This window comes from Pteropus alecto, unplaced genomic scaffold, assembly GCF_000325575.1.
Source record: "Pteropus alecto unplaced genomic scaffold, ASM32557v1 scaffold202, whole genome shotgun sequence".
NCBI classification, from domain to species: Eukaryota; Metazoa; Chordata; class Mammalia; order Chiroptera; family Pteropodidae; genus Pteropus; species Pteropus alecto.
The window spans coordinates 3,288,772-3,306,952 of record NW_006432451.1 but is presented as its reverse complement, the minus strand read 5'-3'; the positions used below and the strand labels follow the sequence as shown (position 1 = coordinate 3,306,952).

Below are 18,181 nucleotides of genomic sequence, written 5' to 3'. Positions count from 1 at the left end.
TTTCCTCCTCTATCAACACTTCTAATTCCCACCCTCTGCTCCCCCATAAATGGGCAGAGTCTCAGCTAGGCATTAGGCAGAAAGCTGGCTGAGTAAACTTATTTCTACTAAAGTGTGAATGACTCATATCTCTTCCCCTAACTCTTCCAGTGATTATTTAGATGTGAAAAAGAAGATGCTTTTGGTTATTGGAAAAGTCAACAGTGAGACAAAGAATAAAAAATATTCAAAAAATTCTTTCCCGTACCTCCTAACATTTCCCAAACCTAGGTTGATGATTGAAATCATATGAGGGAACGTAAAACAAAAACAAAACAAAACAGAGATAGTAGGGTTTTACTCCAGATCAACAGAATCAGAATCTCCGGGGTGGGGAACCAGGAATGTGTATTTTTTTTTTATAAGGAAGATGTTCGTTGCATATCTAAGTTTGGAAATTACTTTCTTAATTATACCAGGATGCTAGTTGTGACTCCATCCCCTCTATTTCTAAAGGAGAGAGAATTACTCAGAGGGTCCCTCGGTCTCACCCTGGAAACTGTACAGTGGGAAGAAACGGGACACAGATGAGATGTTAAGGGCTAGCTCCTGTCAGAACTCAACTGTTTACAGGCCATTTGTTCTCAGCGAGGATGAGCCTCTGTTGTATCATCTCTGCAATGAGGACGAAGCCAGCTTCCCAAAGCCCCCGGTTGTAGCTGGAGAGTAGAGAGGCAGCAGGTTATGCGGTTGCTGGAGATTATGCCATGGGACAAAGGGCAGCCTGTGATGGTGGGGGGAAGGGGCTAAAGCATGTTATGGGGGCTCAGCACCTGTGCTGAAGCCTTGATCACAATGGCTCATGGGGAATAATTGCTGTGGTAATTATGAAGATTGCACAGGCAAATGGATCCCAGTTTACATTCTGTTCTCCTGCAAAGGTCATCTATAATTGTCTGACTTCCTCCTCACGGAGGGTAGGAGGGTGGGGTGGCAGCCTGGCAGGGGGTTTCTGGGTTGCAGGCCTGAGCTGAGGGAGTTTAGGAACTGGGCCCTCTCAGGGTGATCTCTGCCAGCCTGAGTGGGGAGATAGGCGGGTGAGTGCTCAGCACAGAGGCTGCTCTGCCTCCTCTTCCAGGGTGTCGCCTCTGATTCCCCAGTGCACTGCCAGCTGGAAATGGAACACACAGTGCTCGCTGACCTAGCAAGTGGTGACCACTGGTCAAAGCAGTGACCTGTCCTACCCAGCAGTCTATCTGGAAGCCTCAGCCCCAGACCCCCCTCAGTCTGACATTCTGTAGATCCTCATGCTGTCACTTCTTCTCTGGTTGTCTTTCCTTACAAAATGAAGGAGTTGGGCCAGACACAGATTCCAAAAATCCAGCTTTTGGTACCCAAGTTTCATGGAATATTTGTGTCAGACAGAATAGAGTTTGAATCTGGAGTCAGACAGAATAGAGTTTGAATCTGGTTCATTCTTGCTGTGTGATAGTGAGCCACTGACTTCACCTCTCTGATCCCGTTTCTTCTTAAAAAATAGAGATAATGGTATATATATCTTGGGGTTGCTATTGGGATTAAAGGAGATAATAAGGATGGAATATATAGCTGGCATTATTGAGTACCTTCTCTGTGTCAGGCAAGGTTACAGGGACTTCTCCTGTCCTAATTCATGCAATCCTCCTAGCTGCCCTGTGAAGTAAGTGCTGCTGAGATCCCCAGTTTAAAGGCAAGGAAACAGCAGTGGGGAGCATGGACAGACAAGCTTCCAACAGACATCAGCTGTTACTGTTCCTTTTTCTGTCCTCCTGGGGAAGCTTCTCCAGCAGGCTTTCCCATTTGCTCCATGTGTGCTCACCTCTGCACCTCTGCTTGAGCTCTTCCTCCTCTGAGCTCCCCTTCCTCTCTGGCTTTCTAAGGCTGTGCCCCAGCCCTGTCCCCAGGCCGCCCTCCTCAGCAGCCAGACCTGTCTGATTCCATGGCACAGACAGCCTGCCCCACACTGTCCAGCATTCTGTTACCTTTTGACTCTGTCCTCTCTCGAGTCAACCCATGCTCCCCTTGGGCTGAACTCATACCTGGTTCTTATTCATTTCCTTGGATGCACCTGGCACAGCACTGAGCGGGCATGGAAAGTGATGGGGAACCTGTGTGAGAAGTCCCAGGGCTAGAATGTTGCAGTCACTCCAGGCCCAGCATAAACCCCGCCGAATACCATCAAGGGCCGTGCCTGTACTAGTAAATGGGAACACTGAGACCAATATGAGATGATCCAAGACTAAGAAGATTGCTGTGCAGGATAGTGGTTCTCAGCCTGGGGTGCCCTTGTGAACCACCCGGGAAGCTTTGAGTTGCTGATGCCTGGGCCTCACCACAGAAATTCTGGAGTACAGCCTAGACTGGAGGAGTTTTAAAAGTGTCCTAGGTAAGAAAATTGGATATCCACATGCAAAAAAATAAAAATAAATAAAAAATAAATAAAGTTGGACCATTACCTTACACTGTGCTCAAAAATTAACTCAAAGCAGATCAAAGACCTAAATGTAAGAACAAAAACTATAAAACTCTTAGAGGAAAACATAGTGGGAATCTTCATGGCATTGGATTTGGCCATGATTTCTTGGATATGACACCAAACGTATAGGCAAACACAAACAAATAAATAAAAAATTGGATTTCATCAAAATTTAAAACTTTTGTGCATCAAAGGACACTATCAAAAGAGTGAAGAGAATGGGAGAAAATATTTGCAAATCATATATCTGATAAGAGATTAATATTCAGAATATATAAAGAACTCCTCAAACAAAAACAGTAAAAAATCAAACAAGCCAGTTAAAAAGTGAGCAAAGAATTTGAATAGATATTTCTCCAAAGAGATACACAGATGGCTAATAGGCACATGAAAAGATGTTCAACATCATTAATCATTAGAGAAATGCAAATTAAAACTACAATGAGATAATGGGTTTCAAACTCATTAGGATAGTCATTATCAAAAAGAAAGAAAACCAACCCAGAAAATAACAAATGTTAGTGAGGATGTGGAGAAATTGGAACTCTTCTGTGTTGCTAATGGGAATGTAAAATGGTACAAGCACTTTGGAAAACAGTTTGGTGAGTCATCAAAATGTTAAACATAGAACGTGATCCAAAATTCCACTTCTAGGTATCTACCCCCAAAAGTTGAAAACAGAGTTTCAAACAGATACTGGAATACCAATGTTCATAGCAGCACTGTTCACAATAGCCAAAAGGACAACCCAAATGTCCATTGGTGGATGAATGGATGAACTTTAAAAACATTATGGTAAGTGAAAGAAGCCAGACACAAAAAGGCAAATATTGTGTGATTCCACTCAATATAAAGTGCCTAGAGTAGGAAAATTCATAGACACAGAAGATATAAAATGGTGGTTGCCAAGGGCTGGGGGGAGGAGAAATGGGGAGTTATTGTTTTATGGGTACAGAATTTCAGTTTGGGATGATGAAAAAGTTCTAGAGATGGATGCTGGTGATGGTTTCATAACATTGTGAATATACTTAATGCCACTGAACTGTACACTTAAAAATGGTTAAAATGGTAACTTTCATGTATAATTTAACACAATTTTTTAAAAAAAGTGTACCAGGTGATTCTCATGTGCCTCTGGGTTGAGAAGCACTCTAAGACAGGTCAGAGGATTGGCATGAATTAAAAAAACTCTTAAGTATTACAGGTGCTGTGATAGACACGGGTGTGATGTGAAGGAATGGGCACATCTGTGTAGAAAGGTCAGGGGTCAGGGGAGAGTTTTTCCCCTATGAAACGGGCTACCGTGATGAATAGGTCAGTTCAGAGACACACTGTTTGGTTTTAAGTGCCACCTAGCTCAGCGAGTTTGTGCAGTAACCTGGGCATGTTACTACTCTGTACCTCAGTTTCCTCATCTATAAAATGGGGATAATGATAATGCTTGCCTTATAGGGAAGCTCTGAGGTTAAACAAGCTAATCCATGTTAAACACTTAGGACAGTGTCTGCTCAGTAAATGTTATGGTAATATGAATATATCATAATTTATTTACCAGTTTCCCCAAATATGGACATTTGATTTTCTCCCTTTTCTGGTGTTTATTAATTCCAAAGAACATTTCTGTGTTTGTTTTCTTGAGCACAAATGTAAGATTTTCTCACGAGTGAATGCCAAGAGGTGGAATTGTAGGTGTGGGCATGGTCAACTTTACGAGACGTGGTCACAATTTTCTCAGTGTTGGGAAGAGTATTGGGGTCTTTCTTGAAAGAATCATTTCAATATGATTTAAATATGTGAACCCTGTGTTCAGATGTGTGAGCCCTGCTAACCTATGAAAGATTGTAGCAGTTGAGATGCCGATGACAGAAAAACCAACTCAAAATAGCTTAAAGTATTGTTTCTCAAATTTTGCTGTGCATATAGATTACATATTACCTGCTAAATGCAAACTGCATCAGTAGGTCTCAGAGTGTCGGTGGGGCATGAATTCTCCATTTCTAACAGGCTTCTGGATAATGCTAATGTTGATGGTCCACCAACCACACTTTCAGTAGCAATGCTCTCAAACTTGGCTGCATATGGAAACACCTTGGGGAACTTGTAAAAAAAAATACTGATTTGTAGGTCTTACACTCAGAGATTCTGACTTAATTGGCAATGGCAAGTTTTTAAGACCTCCTAGGTATACTAATGGACAGCAAAGTTTGGGAATTTCTTACTTAAACAGAAAGGAAGACTCATTATGTCAGTCACCAGGGTCTCCTGGGGACAACTCCAGCACTGGTTAGTTCTGTGACTCAACCACCTCTAGGAACCAGCTCTTTTTATCCTTAGTGGGTAGGTTTGGCCCTCAAGCTAGCTCGCCTGTGGTCACAGGATAGCTGCCACGGCTCCAGATAGCACGTGCAGACTCCACAATGTCCAGGAAGATAGGGACTATTTCTTTCCAAGTCTCTTATCATCAACAAGGAAACTTTTCATGGAAGCCCTTTCCCTCTGGTCTAACTGTTCAGGGGAACAGGATTGTCACTAATGACTAAGACCAGTGGTTCTCAGAGTGGGGTCACTTGACCAGGAGCCTTGACCACTCAATAGAAATACAAATTCTCAAGCCCTACCACAGACCTACTGAATCAGGAACTCTGGGGGTGAGGCCCGATAATCTGTGTTTTAACAAGTTCTTTGGATGATTCTGTTACACGCTCAAGTTTGAGAACCACTGGTTTAGAGTTTAAGCCAGTTCTCAACTTGATTGATTTTGCCCCCTCACCCCAAAGAGACATTTGGTGATGTCTGAAGACATTTTTGGTTATTACAACTCAGAGGTGGGTGCTACTGGCATCTAATAGGTAGAGGACAGGGATGCTGCCAAACATCCTACAGTGCACAGGACAGCCCCTCAACAAAGGGTGATCCAGCCCAAAATGTCAGTCATGCCAAAGGTGAGAAACCCTTAGGCCTTTCTTCTCTTGGAGGGGTAGGGGAACTAATGAGGAAAGTACTGTATGGCAGGGGTCGTACTTGGTGGCTTCCTCTAATAATTACCATTATTGGTAAAGCAGTTTTATCAGAAGCTTAATCGTCTTATCTCTAAATTTAGTGTGTGATGTTAAAAGTTTGCTGCATCCCTAAGTGTGATTTTTGCACTGTTTCAGAGCCAATTAATTTTTTCCCAAGAAATGCATCTTTGTCGTATCATATGAGCAGTGGAGCTAGACTTCGTGTGTAGGAAAGAACTCTCCTTTTGGGCCCCATCAGGTGTCTAACGTTGGACATGCCTACATTTGCATTTTCTGACCATACCGCCCAGCATTGTCCGTTTGAACTTCCTACAGTGGTGGAAATGTTCCATATGTGCACTGTCCAGTACGGTAGCCACTAGCCACACGTGGCTGCTGGGCATGTGGAATGTGGCTTGTGCAACCGAGGAATTTTTTTTATTTTTATTTTTATTTTTGGAATTAAAATTTCGATTTTATTTCATTCTATTTAGCTTAAATTTAAATAGTCAATGGATAGTGCCACCTTCAACGCCCTGAGTTTTCCCGTGAGACTTGGCGGGGTGCTGACTCACGGTGGGCCCCTCAGAGTGCTCAGAGCTGCGCAGGTCTTACTTATAGGACACACTGTCTGGTTGATCTCAGCTGAAAGCCCTTGTAATTTCAGAGAGGTACTCAGTTATTTTGAATATTGCAAAAAGCTGTACCCCAAATGAGCATTTCCCAAGCGGAGGCAGCCCAGTCTATCTAATACCTCAGAGCCCTTTGCTTTTGGAGGGAATTTTCTGTTTGTTATAGGAATGTTGGTTATCTCATGCCGATCAGAAACTCTACCCGATAATTGAGTAAAAAGCCATTCGTTTTCCAGTTTAAAAAAATTACCAGCACATGTAGTTTGGTAGAGAAAAATCTTTCTAAACATCAAGTTCTTTGGATGACAAAATACAAGGGTCCCTCGGTGGTGTAGAGGTTAGAAATTGCTAACCTGGTCCAACCCCCTAACTTTGAAGAGAGTGGCCTGTGCAAAGCCACTTGGTTGGAATGGAGCCAAGTCAGGACTAAAAGCCAGAGTCCCATGCTCATTGAAGCCAATGTCTGAACAGCATTTTTAAAAAAATAATTAAAAAATTTTTTCAATTACAGTTGACATACAATATTATTAGTTTTGGGTGTACAAATGTCAAATAGTGATTAGACATTTATATAACTTAGAAAGTGATCACCCCAATAAGTCTAGTACCTATCTGACACCATACATAATTATTACAATATTATTGACTATATTCCCTATGCTCAAACAGCGTTCTTTTGTACCAGTGTGTAGGTGTCTGCCCTGGGCTCAGTCAGCCACCCAGGACAGTGATTTTGTGTGGCATTTCCTTTGATCAGTGACTGGAATAGGTGGGGAGATTTAAAAGCCTCTTTGATGTCGACATTATAGAATAAATGTTATAGGCAAGGATCGGTTCTTGCAGTGTGGTCACTGAAACACCCGTATCACAATGGGGGACTACCTAGGAATAAGGTCATAAAAATTACAAATTCTTGGGCCCTACCACAGACCTACTGTGGTAGTTTGGTACTCCTTAGTCAGTTTGGTGCTCCATACCTCAACCATGAACCTCACTTCCTGCTAGTCACACTCTGGTGTAGCACCCCCCCACCCCCACCCCCGCAACATACACACACCTGCACTGACTCTGGGCTTGGCCATGTGACTTCCTTTTGGCCAATAAGACATTGGTCAGCATGATAGAAGGAGAAGCTTGATAGATAAGTGCTCACAGTGAAGTTGCCTGTTTGGAATGTTTGCTTTTGAAGCCCTAAGCTCCCATGTAAGAAGGTGCAGGTACCCTACTGGAGATACGTGGGGGTAAAGACAGAGAGAGGGGGCGGGGAAATGGAGGGACAGGAACCCAGCTGTCAGCTACTTCAGCCATCTCAGCCGAGGGTTAGTCATGTGAGTGAAGAAGCCATTTTGGACATTTCAGCCCCATTTGAGGCCATGTGGAAGAGAAGAACCACCCAGCTGGACCCAGCCAACCCACAGAATCACAAAATATAATAAATCATTGTTGTTTTAAGTCACTAAATTCTGGTGAGCTTTATTATATAGTAATAGGTAGACAGCTGAAAGCCCTGTTGAATTAGAATCTGTCGCTATAGCCAGAATCTCCATTTTATATAAACCTCCAGAGGGTTCTGATTCTTGCTAAAGCTTGAGAATCCCTGGAAGGGGAAAAGGCCTAATTCAAGTTGCCGTGAGCTGTGTGACTTTGGAGAAATTCCTTCTCCCATTCTTCATCTCCTTGTGTGTAACAGAGATGAGTACAGACTCCAGAGATTAATGGAGAGGAGAGTGCTCTGTGAATCTGAACCACCAGATGGAAGTGAGGGGTTATCTTTATTATCAGTACTGTTGGCCGTACTGGAGTGTGCACTGAGCACCATCTGTATGCCTAGACTAAACCTGGTGTAAGTTGCTGTGTCAGACTATGATTGTGATCATCCTTGTTCAATTTAATTTCCCTGGGATACCAGAGGTGAGAAAGTGAGTGGTGGTGTTCATGGGAGTGGTGGCATGGGGGACAGTCCATCCAAACTACAGCAAGGCCTGTGGTTCCATCTCCAGAGGGTGCCCTGAATCAGACTTCACCATTGCACCATCATCATTCTCCTGGGCTATTGCAGTACCTGCTTCTTAAATTTTTAATTGAAGTATATACATATATACAATGAGGTTCACAAATCTTAGACATGCAATTTAATGCATTTATACATATGTAAACACCTGTGAAATCACCACTCAGATGAGGACAAAACATTTCCAGGATGCCAGAAGGCACCCTCATGCTCCCTCTTGTTGATAGCTTCCAGAAGCAACTGCTGTTCTGACTTCTATCTCTATAGATTAGATTTGACCATTCTTGATTTATCTATAGTGTTTTTGAGTGTATAGATTTTTTTAGTGATTCTCCTAGGTATGTATGTTATGCGTGTGTGTGTATACTATATATATATAGAGAGAGAGATATAGTATATAGATATGTATATATAGTATACACACACACATATATATCTATATACTATATATATCTCTCTCTCTATATGTAGTATACACACACACACACACAACTTATCACAGTCTATTGGTGTCGGTATTTACCAGTTCAAGCAAAGTGTAGAAAATTTATCTCCCTTTAAGTCCTTTTACCCTCCCCCACTTGTAATTTTAATAAGCACTTTCTTTATATACTTTGAGAAACACATCGGTCAATGTCGTAATTTTTGCTTCAACCCTCAAATATAATTTAGAAAACTCAAGAGGATGAGGAAAGTCTACCATCCTTACCCATATTTTTTGCTCTTTCCGTTGTTCTCTCTTCCTTGTGCTACAAGATTACTTCTTTCAACATTTCCTTTCTGTTTCAAGAATTTTCTTCAGCCATTCTTTTAGGGTAGGTCTGCTAACAACAAATTCTCTTAGTTCTCCTACATCTGAGAATGTCTTGATTTCTCCTTATATCCTAAAGGATATTTTCACTTGGTTTAGTATTATAAGCTGACAGTTCTTTTCTTTTAGCAAGTAAAACATATCCTGCCACTTCTGGCCTCCATGATTTCTGATGAGAAATCTGCTGTCATTGAATTTTTTTCTGTTTTGGGTAGGTGTCATCTTTCTCTCTCTGCTTTTAGGATTTTTGATTGGTTTTAGTTTTCGGGAGTTTGATTCTGTTGTGTCTTGGAGAAGATTTCTAATAGTTTACCTGTTCGGAGTTTATAAGCTTCTTAAATCTGTAGATATATGTCTTTTGCCAAATCTGAGTGTGATTTTTCAGCCACTGTTTCTTTGAATACTTTTTTGGCTGCACATTCTTTCTCCTCTCCATCTGGGACTGTAACAGAATGTTGGATCTTTTGTTATAGGCCCACAGTTTCCTGAGGCAGTAGTCTTTTTTTTTTTTTTTTTCAGTTCATTTTCTCTCTGTTATTCAGATTGGCTAATTTCTATTTTTCTATCTTCAAGTTTACTGATCTTTCCCCTCTTGTTCCATTCTGCTGTTGAGCTCATCTAAGCTTTCAGTTCCAAAATTTCAATTTGATTCTTCTTTATATCTTCTATTTCTTTGCTAAGGCTTCCTCTTTTTTCATTTGTTTCAAGTGTATTCATAATTTCCGATAGAAACATTTTTAAGATTTCAGCTTTAACATCCTTGTCAGATAATTCCAGTATTTGTGTCATCTTGGTGTTGGCATCTGTTGGTTGCCTTTTCTCATTCAGGTTGATATTTTCCTAGTTCTTGGCATGGCAGATGATTTTTTTTGAATCCTGGACATCAGGATATTATGTTATGAGACATGGGTTCTTAGTTTAACCTTGTTTCTTAGCAGCCCTGGTGGTAGATGGAGATGGAAGTCCAGATTCCCCACTTGACTTTAGTTGACACCCTGGTAGGGGACAGAGGTGCCTCCTTACTGCTGGGCAAAGGTGGGAGTTCCGGCTTTCCATTGGACCTCCACCAGCACCTCCCTGCCTGGAAAGAGAGAAATACCTCATTACTGCTCCCCGTGTGGTCTTCACTGACCTGTTACTGCTGGGGGATGGTGACAGTCCTGACCAGGCCTCCTCTGATACCAATCCAGAATGGAGGGGAGGGCATCTTATTACTACCGGGTGGGTATGAAGGTCCCAGCTCCCCACTCATTCTTCTCTGTAACCACCCTTGGTGGTGGGGGATGGGGCACTGGTTACAGCCAAGCCCAGCTGTCTACTCAGCCCCTGCTCGTGGTGGTGGTGGTGGTCTGGCTCGAGTTGCAATTTTTCTTATGGTGTTTGGCTAGAGTAGGGCATTTATTGTTTTAATAGGTTTTGTCTTGCCAGACAGTGACTTTCCTAGTCCTGTGGCTCGAGAGGGCAGGCTTTTCTTGGAGCCGTTTTTGTTCGCACGCATTGGTATTTCTGGGTTGCTGACTTCTCCAGCAACAAATCTGGGATATGTTGAGTTGAGGGGGAAAAAAAGCAGAGAACTCACTGCTGTGTCATTCCTTGGGTCCTGAGGTCCCTAGTCAGTGTGCCTTCTTCTCTCTCCCTTTAGAGTCTTTATATGTTTGTTTTATATAAGAGGTCCAGGGTTTTTAGCTGTACTTTGCAGGAGGAATAGAGGAAAGTGCAGCTTTCCCCAGAATCAGAAGTCCAGATTTACTTGTTCTTGAACTTCATATAAATAGAATCCACTGTGTATGTTCTTTTAAGTTTGGCTTCTCTTGCCCAGCAAGATGTCTGGAGATTTTTCTTTTTCTTTATTTTTTTTTTTTAGGTGAAGCAACCCTTGGTTGGCCTCACAGATTGCAAGGACCTTGTCAGCTTACAGTCCCTTATTTTTTATGCCTAGAGCACCTGGTCTTCCTAGGTGGTCTCCCATCCAAGTACTAACCAGGCCCAACCTTGCTTAGCTTCTGAGATCAGACAGAATCGGGCTTGTTCAGGGTGGCATGGCCGTAGGAGATTTTTCTATGTAGTTATGTGTAGTTTGATGTTTTTCATTGCTGTGTGGTATTCAACTGTGTGAACAAATCACATGGTAGAATCTGCACAGTGGAAAAGCAAACTACCCTTACTCCATGCAATAAACCACACAATTTGTTTATCTATCCTTCTGTGGATGGGTTGCTTCTAGTTTGGTGATAATAAGAACAAAGCTGCTACAAACGTTCTTGGGCATATGTTTTAGTGACCACAAGCACTCATTTCTGCTGGGAATAAATATTGCAAAAGCCTCTTAATTGGTTTCCTTGCTTTAGCCTTTGCCCCTTTCTAGTCACTGCCACATAAAAGCCACAGTGATCTTTTAAAAACATAAATTAGGTCCTCTCCCCCGACCTCGCCCCTTGATCCAAAATACCAATGGCTTCCCTTCATACTTAGAATAAAATCCAGAGTCTTCACTGTGGCCTACAAGACCTACAGGCTCTGGCCCCTGCCTGCTTCTTCTTTATTCTTACCTTATCTACTTACTCTCTCTGCCATCCCTTGTCCACCCCACACCCCATCTGTCCATTCAGTTTTGGGGTGCCTTCAATGTGCCTAGCTTACTCTTACCTCAGGACATTGGCCCTTGCTGTTCCCTCTGCCAGAAACACTCTTCCCCCAAATCATCACAGACCTCCTTTTCTCCCTTTATTTAGATCTTTGTTCAAATGTCATCTCTTCAAAGAGGGATTCTAAAACCACCCCACTCAACCTCTCTATCTCTTTACCCCTCATTATTTTTCTTGACAGTAGTGATCACTACATGCACTTCTATTGTTTATTTGTTGTCTGTCTTCTCCTTTTGGCACGAAACATTCATGAGGTTATCTTGGGGTTATGTGCTGTGTTCCACTCCCTAGAGCAGTGCTGCACATAGTAGGTGCTCAGAAAATATTTATTAAATGTATTTAAGACACTGGCATGGGATTTAGTCACACACGCCTCGGTTCAACACCAGTGTCATCTTTTGGCTGTGTATCATAGGGCAAGTTCCTTAACCTGATACTCCTCCCACTCTCTTCTCCTGGGATCTTGTGACAATGTAGATTTGGATTCAGGAGGTTTGGAGTTGGGACCTGAGAAGCTGCATGTCTTCCCAGCTCCCAGGTGGGACCCAGACTTTGAGTAGCAAGGTCTTAACCCACCTGAGCTTCGGTTTCCACACCTGTAAAATTGTTCATTGTGGAAAGCAAGTGGGTAAAGTACATGCCACGGACTTAGCAGGTGCTCAGTGAGTATCTATTGCCCTTCCTCTGGGCACTTTTCAGGTTCTGAAACTTGAAGTTGCCCTTGTTTTTTTTTCCCTCTAATCCTCCAGTCCCCACATGTTTAGCCCCACATAGACCTTCAGGAGAGCCTTATCCATTTTATTTATCCATTGCTGGATAGCCATGGGCCAGGGTTTGGGGAGGATCCTGACATTTTGACAATCATGGGAACATTATGTAAATAAGATGCAAAGTAGCAGCTAATGAGCCCTGATTGCATTTGCCCTGGGAACATGTGGGATAACTGCCGTCTTGGAGCGGGGCGGGCAGTGAATGCTCTTTGAGTTGGGCAAGGAGGAGGTGACAGAGGGCTCAGCTACTCTTTGGGGCACAAGGGCAGTTGCTCTGTGGCTTGGGCGAGGCCGCCTCCTCATTTGTAGTTTGATCCTGCCTGTGAACTGGAACATGGTTAAGGTCCAGGAACAAGGGCTGGGGTCGGGAGTGGGGTGTGTGCGTGTTTGGGGGTGGGGTCTTTGGGCCTGTCAGACCTGCAAGGGGAGGAATACTGGGCTGCAGATGAGTGACTTGGAGGTCCCTCCTGACAGCAGATGAGGCTGGATCAGGCTGACAGTGGGGGTGGGGTAGGGGTGGATGCTTCCTGGGCTGAGGAAGCAGGGAGTGACAGAGGGGTCACTTTCTGCCATGGAGCCTGTCTTGAGTGCGGGAGGGCAGAACCCTAGGGTCTGCCAGGCAGCAGATGGGGCCAGATCAGGCTAATGGAGGGTTAGGTGGGGGGCAGTTGTCTTTTGTATCCCTGGATGGAGTCGCCTTTTTAGAAGAAAGATGATCTGGGGCTGGGGGCCAGCAGGTGGGCAGGGGGCTCTGTTTATAGCCTCTGGAAACTCAATCCCTCTTTGTCCCCTAGCTGAGGTCTCCTCGTTCTCCAGGGAGCCACTTCTCTCAGGTGCCAAGTATCCCTATTCTCCCAGACATGCCACGGACTTAGCAGGTGCTCAGTAAGTATCTTCAACCTGACCCTCTGCTGAGGACCTCCAGGCTTGAGGATGCCCAGTGGCAGCCTTCTGGCTCAAGGAAGGCCAGGCTGGAAGTTACCTGTCATTTTGGGGTCCTCACTCATGCCCACTACTTGATTGGCATTTCAAGTATATAGGACCCTGTCCTGGCTTTGATCTAAGGATGAGAAGCATACTTACCCTGGAACTCCCAGAAACTGGGTAGCTGTTGTCATGTTTCCCAACTAGATCTGAATGGAACCAATGTGGAACATTGGAAAAAACTTGGCAGGCAGAGGATTCAAATCTCAGCCCAGGCATTTAATAGCTTTGTCACCTCGGGCGAATTGCTCAGTCTCTCAGAGTCCCTGTTTCCTTATCAGTCCTGTGACTTGACCTGCAGGGCTACTGTGATAGCCACACAGGCTACAAGAGAATAGGAGTTCAGTAAGTTCACTAACTAGTCAACTGGAAGGCGGGAACTCTGGCCCATAGCTGTGTCCCAGCACTTAAAACAGTCCCACGCACATGGTGGGTACATAGTAAATATCTGTTGAATGAATGAAATGCCCTGTTTCATCTATTCCAAGATGATTTTTCACCTCACATTTGACATCTCTGATATTAGGATGTTTCATACAATTTATAGCATGTCTGATTCAATTGGCATCAGTCTGATGGTTGGGAGAGATCTTAGACGGGATGAAATATGAAGAGGCTATCATTAACAGGCAGCTTCTTGCTTAATTTTCAATGGGTTTCTGGTTCTTTCCAGTTGTATCTGTGCTTCTGGGCTGTGTGGGGTCCCTGAGAATTGCCCTGGAGCACAGGGGCTGCAGTGACCCCTGCCTGAGGTCCTCTGAGGTGGTGACGGGGTAGGGACAGCGCATCCTGTGGGACATGGTATGCATCCTGGGACCCAGTCCCTACTTAGTTCGCCCCCACCGCCCCCACTGGATGTTGTCCCTTCTGTGGGGTAGCAGAGCTGTCTGAAGCATGGAATTCCCTCTGACAGGGAAGGGCCCATTTTACTCTATAGCTCCAAGGCCCAGGACCGGACAGCAACCAGGAAGGAGGGTGAGGATATCTGTGAGCCCCCCTAGGCTGAAGGGCTTTAAGTAGGATCTAGTCTGGACTAGGGAGAGGACTTCGAGAATGAGAGTGGGGGAGTGGGGGAGAGTGGACCCTGTCTCCACCCCCACCCCAGTCCCCTCTAGCAGCAGAGCTGAGACAAAGTGGGCAGATTAGTGTATGATCCCTAGAGAGGGGTGCAGAGCAGAGTCAGATCTTGTCCTCGGAAGTGACTCGTTATTTAATTCCCTGATTGGGACACTTTTACTGTGTCATTGATGCCTTCAAATGAGGCAAAGTTTGTGATTTAGTGTAGGAAGGGTTTGTGTGTTGTATATTCTGAATCCTTATAGATGTGTGTGCACGTCTTAAGATGTTTGTGCACTGATATTAGTGTTACAGTTATATATATGTATATGTGTGTGTTACCTGTGCACGTACAGGTAGATACACAGGCTTGTGAGAATGCCTGTACACAAATATGTGTCATGGCTTTTTGTATATGTAAGTATGTTGTTTGGAGTGCACATGTGCATGAATACATGTTGGCATGTATGGATCACGTGTGTGTAGTGTGAGCTTAGATGTCTGCTCTGAGGGCTGTGTGACAGCTGTGACATGTGGGAGAAGCACCAGAGTTGGAATCACAAGGCCTCACTACCAAAATGAGCCCAGGAGCCTTGGATGCTCAGAAAAGTTATTTTACTATTGTGGGCCTCAGTTTCCAGTCTGTAAAATGGGCAGGGGACATCATGGAGTGAGGCTGTGGATAAACATCTCACATTCAGCCTGACCCAGAAAATACTCAAAATAAGATGTTGAGTAATGACCGAAGGTGAATGAATGAATGAGCAAATAGAAATATTTGCAGAGCAGCGTGCAGTCAGATTTTAAGGACCTGAAGGAAGTACATGGAAAGGTGCAGCTTACAGTGTCTAGTAGGGATAGCAGGAGGCAGGGCCTTGAGAGGAAAGAGAGGAAAGAGGCTGGAGCAGCATTCCCCCAACAGTCTAGGGTGGCCATGTGAGCCTATGTGTCCGCCAGCATCTCTGTGAAGGTGAAGTGTGCACACTTGCCAGTGTGATGCAGGCGCCACGTAGAAGGCGGGCGTCCCCTGGTGTACATAGGAGGGAGGCTGTCTGTGCGAGCATTGCCCAGTTGCCATAGAAACGAGCAGAAGGAGGTGGGTGGCTGGAGATGGAGGCGGGTCGGGAGGAGGGAGGGGAGGAGGCGGTGGTGGGGGGCGGGGAGCTGGCTTCTGCAGTTCTGGCGCTGCTGCTGCCTTCCTGAGCGAGCGGTGCAGGGAACCCAACAGGACAGAGCCCCCAGCCCGGGCACTAGGCCCCCTCCCTGCCTACCACCACGGAGAAGGAGGAGGACAGCCAGCCCCTCTGGCCCTGGCCTGGCCCAGCGGGGGCAGTGCGCTCCTACCTGCCCCTGGCTTGGTACCAAGACAGGCCCAGGTAGGCATCCGGATGGGGATGGCTGGAGTAGGCTTCATGGAGAGTGGGGCCCCCGGGCTGCTCCTGCCTTCCTACCAGCAGCACCCGGTAGCAAGTAGAGGGGCCAGAGGGGCCAGGGCCAGTGGATGGGTGGGGAGCAGCCAGCATCCTGGAGGCACTCTTCAGAACCTGGGTCCTCACCATCAGGAGGACTGTCCCCTGTTGCCTTTCCTCTTCTGCACTTCCATCCTTCTCCCCACCACTGCCACAGGTCCTGACTGTAGAGATGCCCCACTTCTCTGGGGGAAGTGAGCTGAGAGGGGCTGGGGCTTCCAGGAACCCACAGTGCCATCCCTTCACAGGCTGAGGCTTGAGAGGGTGGGCGACAGGGAGAAGTGAGGATGTCCCCCACCCCAACTCAGGACACTAGTAGGCCCTGGCCATTTGGAACCAGCAGGCTCAGTCCCACCCCCTGCACCGACAGCCTCCTAGCTGGCCCCATGGTCTCAGGCATTGGACTTAGAAACCTCTGGTCAGGGAGGAGGCATGTTTCTCCTTTCCCCCCAAGCTCAGGCCCTTCCCCTCCTTATTCTCCCTGCAGTCCTAGATCCTCAGATCTCCCAAAGGACCCCTGTCCCACCCCAGCAAGCTCAGAGTCCCCATGTTGGGGTACAGGAGAGCAGGCCCCTGTGGATGTGCCTGTGGCCCTCCCTCCCCCCAATTTCTGTCCCTTTGCTGCATTGCTTTCAGAGACAGACTCCTGCTGCTGCTGGGGGAGCTTGGGCACTGCGGAGGAGCCTCTGCTGCTGCTCAGACAGAGGTGGGGCTGGGGCCTGGGGAGGAACTGGGCTGTACTGCCTCCGCTCTGGGTACAGAGGGGCAGGATGGGCCTGTGGTGCAGTGCGTGGGGTGCGCCTGGTCCGGATTTGCCCTGGGACTGAACTGAACAGCCTTGGCCTGTGTGGGGAGGCAATCCTAGCCAAGGGGGGCAGGGGGTTCGTGTGTGCAACCTTGAGCGTGCCTAGAGTACCTGGGAGGCAAAGGGTCTGCCCCCTTCTTCCTCCTGTCTTCTCTACCCAGCACCCACTGAGAGCTTGGCTGGTCCTTTGCTGACCCTGGCACCATGTTGTGGAGCTTCTTCCCCTGGGCACTTGGGGGTCAGAGGACCTTGGCAGGAGCTGAGGAGGGGTCCCTGGGCCTGTAATAAGGTAGAAGATTTTGTGCTGAGAAGCTGACATAGCTCTGTTCACTTCTGCAAATGTTAGTTGCACCTGCTGAATGTTAGGCACAGGGATCTCTTGCTTTGGGGTTAAGGGCCCGAGGGTGAGAGGGCAGGTCTCAGGTGGGGGGTGCAGATCTGTCCAGGAGCTGGAGGCCATATAACCCATGTACACTATCACCATCTGCCCCTGCTTCTCTGAACCCTATCTCCCTCCTCCCTACCAGGGCCTGGGCCTGGCATTGGCATTTGCAGCTGGGCTTGCCTCCATCCCAGTCAAAACAGGAGGCTGGTGAGGCCTGAAGAGCAGACTCTTCTGGCAAGAACTAGGAGGAACTGTTTCTTCCCCAAACCCTCCAGGCCTGGCCCTGACCTCCCTTACTCCTGGCTTGCCTTCTCTAGGCCACGTTTCCCTCTCCTTATTTTTTTTCTGTCCCATGGGTCCCTAGGGTCTGTCTTTGCTTGTTCTGACTCTCTCCTACACTCTCTTGCCCCCAGACTCTGGGGCAGTGAGCCCACTAGAATAGCTTCCATATTTCCCAGGCTTCCATATTCCCAGAGGGCATATTTCCCAGCCCCACCCCTTTGTACCCAGTGGGCCCACTGCCCAGGGCACCTGCCTGGAAGCCAGGTTGGGGCCCTCCCCCAGTAGCCTTTTCCATGTCAAAGGGAGCTGAGAGAGGCCCCAGGAGCACTCAGAGGCCTGGGGCTCAGGGGTCCTGGGACTGGAAGAACAATTTGGCCCTAGGTTGACCGCCCCCCTCCACATGGCCCCCAATGCAGGAGCTCTGGGGTAGAATAAGGAGACATCTCTGCTTGGCTCTTAATAGGTAACTCAGGGCTCCAAAACTGAGCTCCTGTCTCCTCCAAATCATTCCTCCTGCCATGTTCTCCACCTACCAGCTGCTTAGGCCCAGACCCTGGAGCCATCATTGACTCCTTCTCACACTCACCTTCAAACCATCAGCAAATCCTGTTGGCTCTAATGTCACAGTGTTTTCAGATGCCAACCCCTTCTCATTGCTTCCAGCTAAATTACCACCTTGGGTGAGCCCCCATTTTTCCTCATCGGGGCGACTGCAGCTGCTTGCCAGCAGATTCCCTGTCCTCCTCATCCCCCTGTAACCTGCTCTTCCACCTAAGCCAGATCACATCCCACCTCTTCTCAAACCCTGCAGTAGTTCCCATCTCACTCAGTTGGGGAA

General features: G+C 46.4%; 1 protein-coding gene and 1 pseudogene across 1 annotated transcript in view; one reads left to right on the top strand and one right to left on the bottom strand.

Annotated features, from left to right (window-relative positions):
- Window positions 1-18,181, top strand: part of PACSIN1 (protein kinase C and casein kinase substrate in neurons 1) — a 52,675-nt gene that overhangs the window by 20,050 nt on the left and 14,444 nt on the right. The gene's annotated exons all lie outside the window — the stretch shown is intronic.
- Window positions 10,880-10,998, bottom strand: LOC112476151 (annotated as a pseudogene).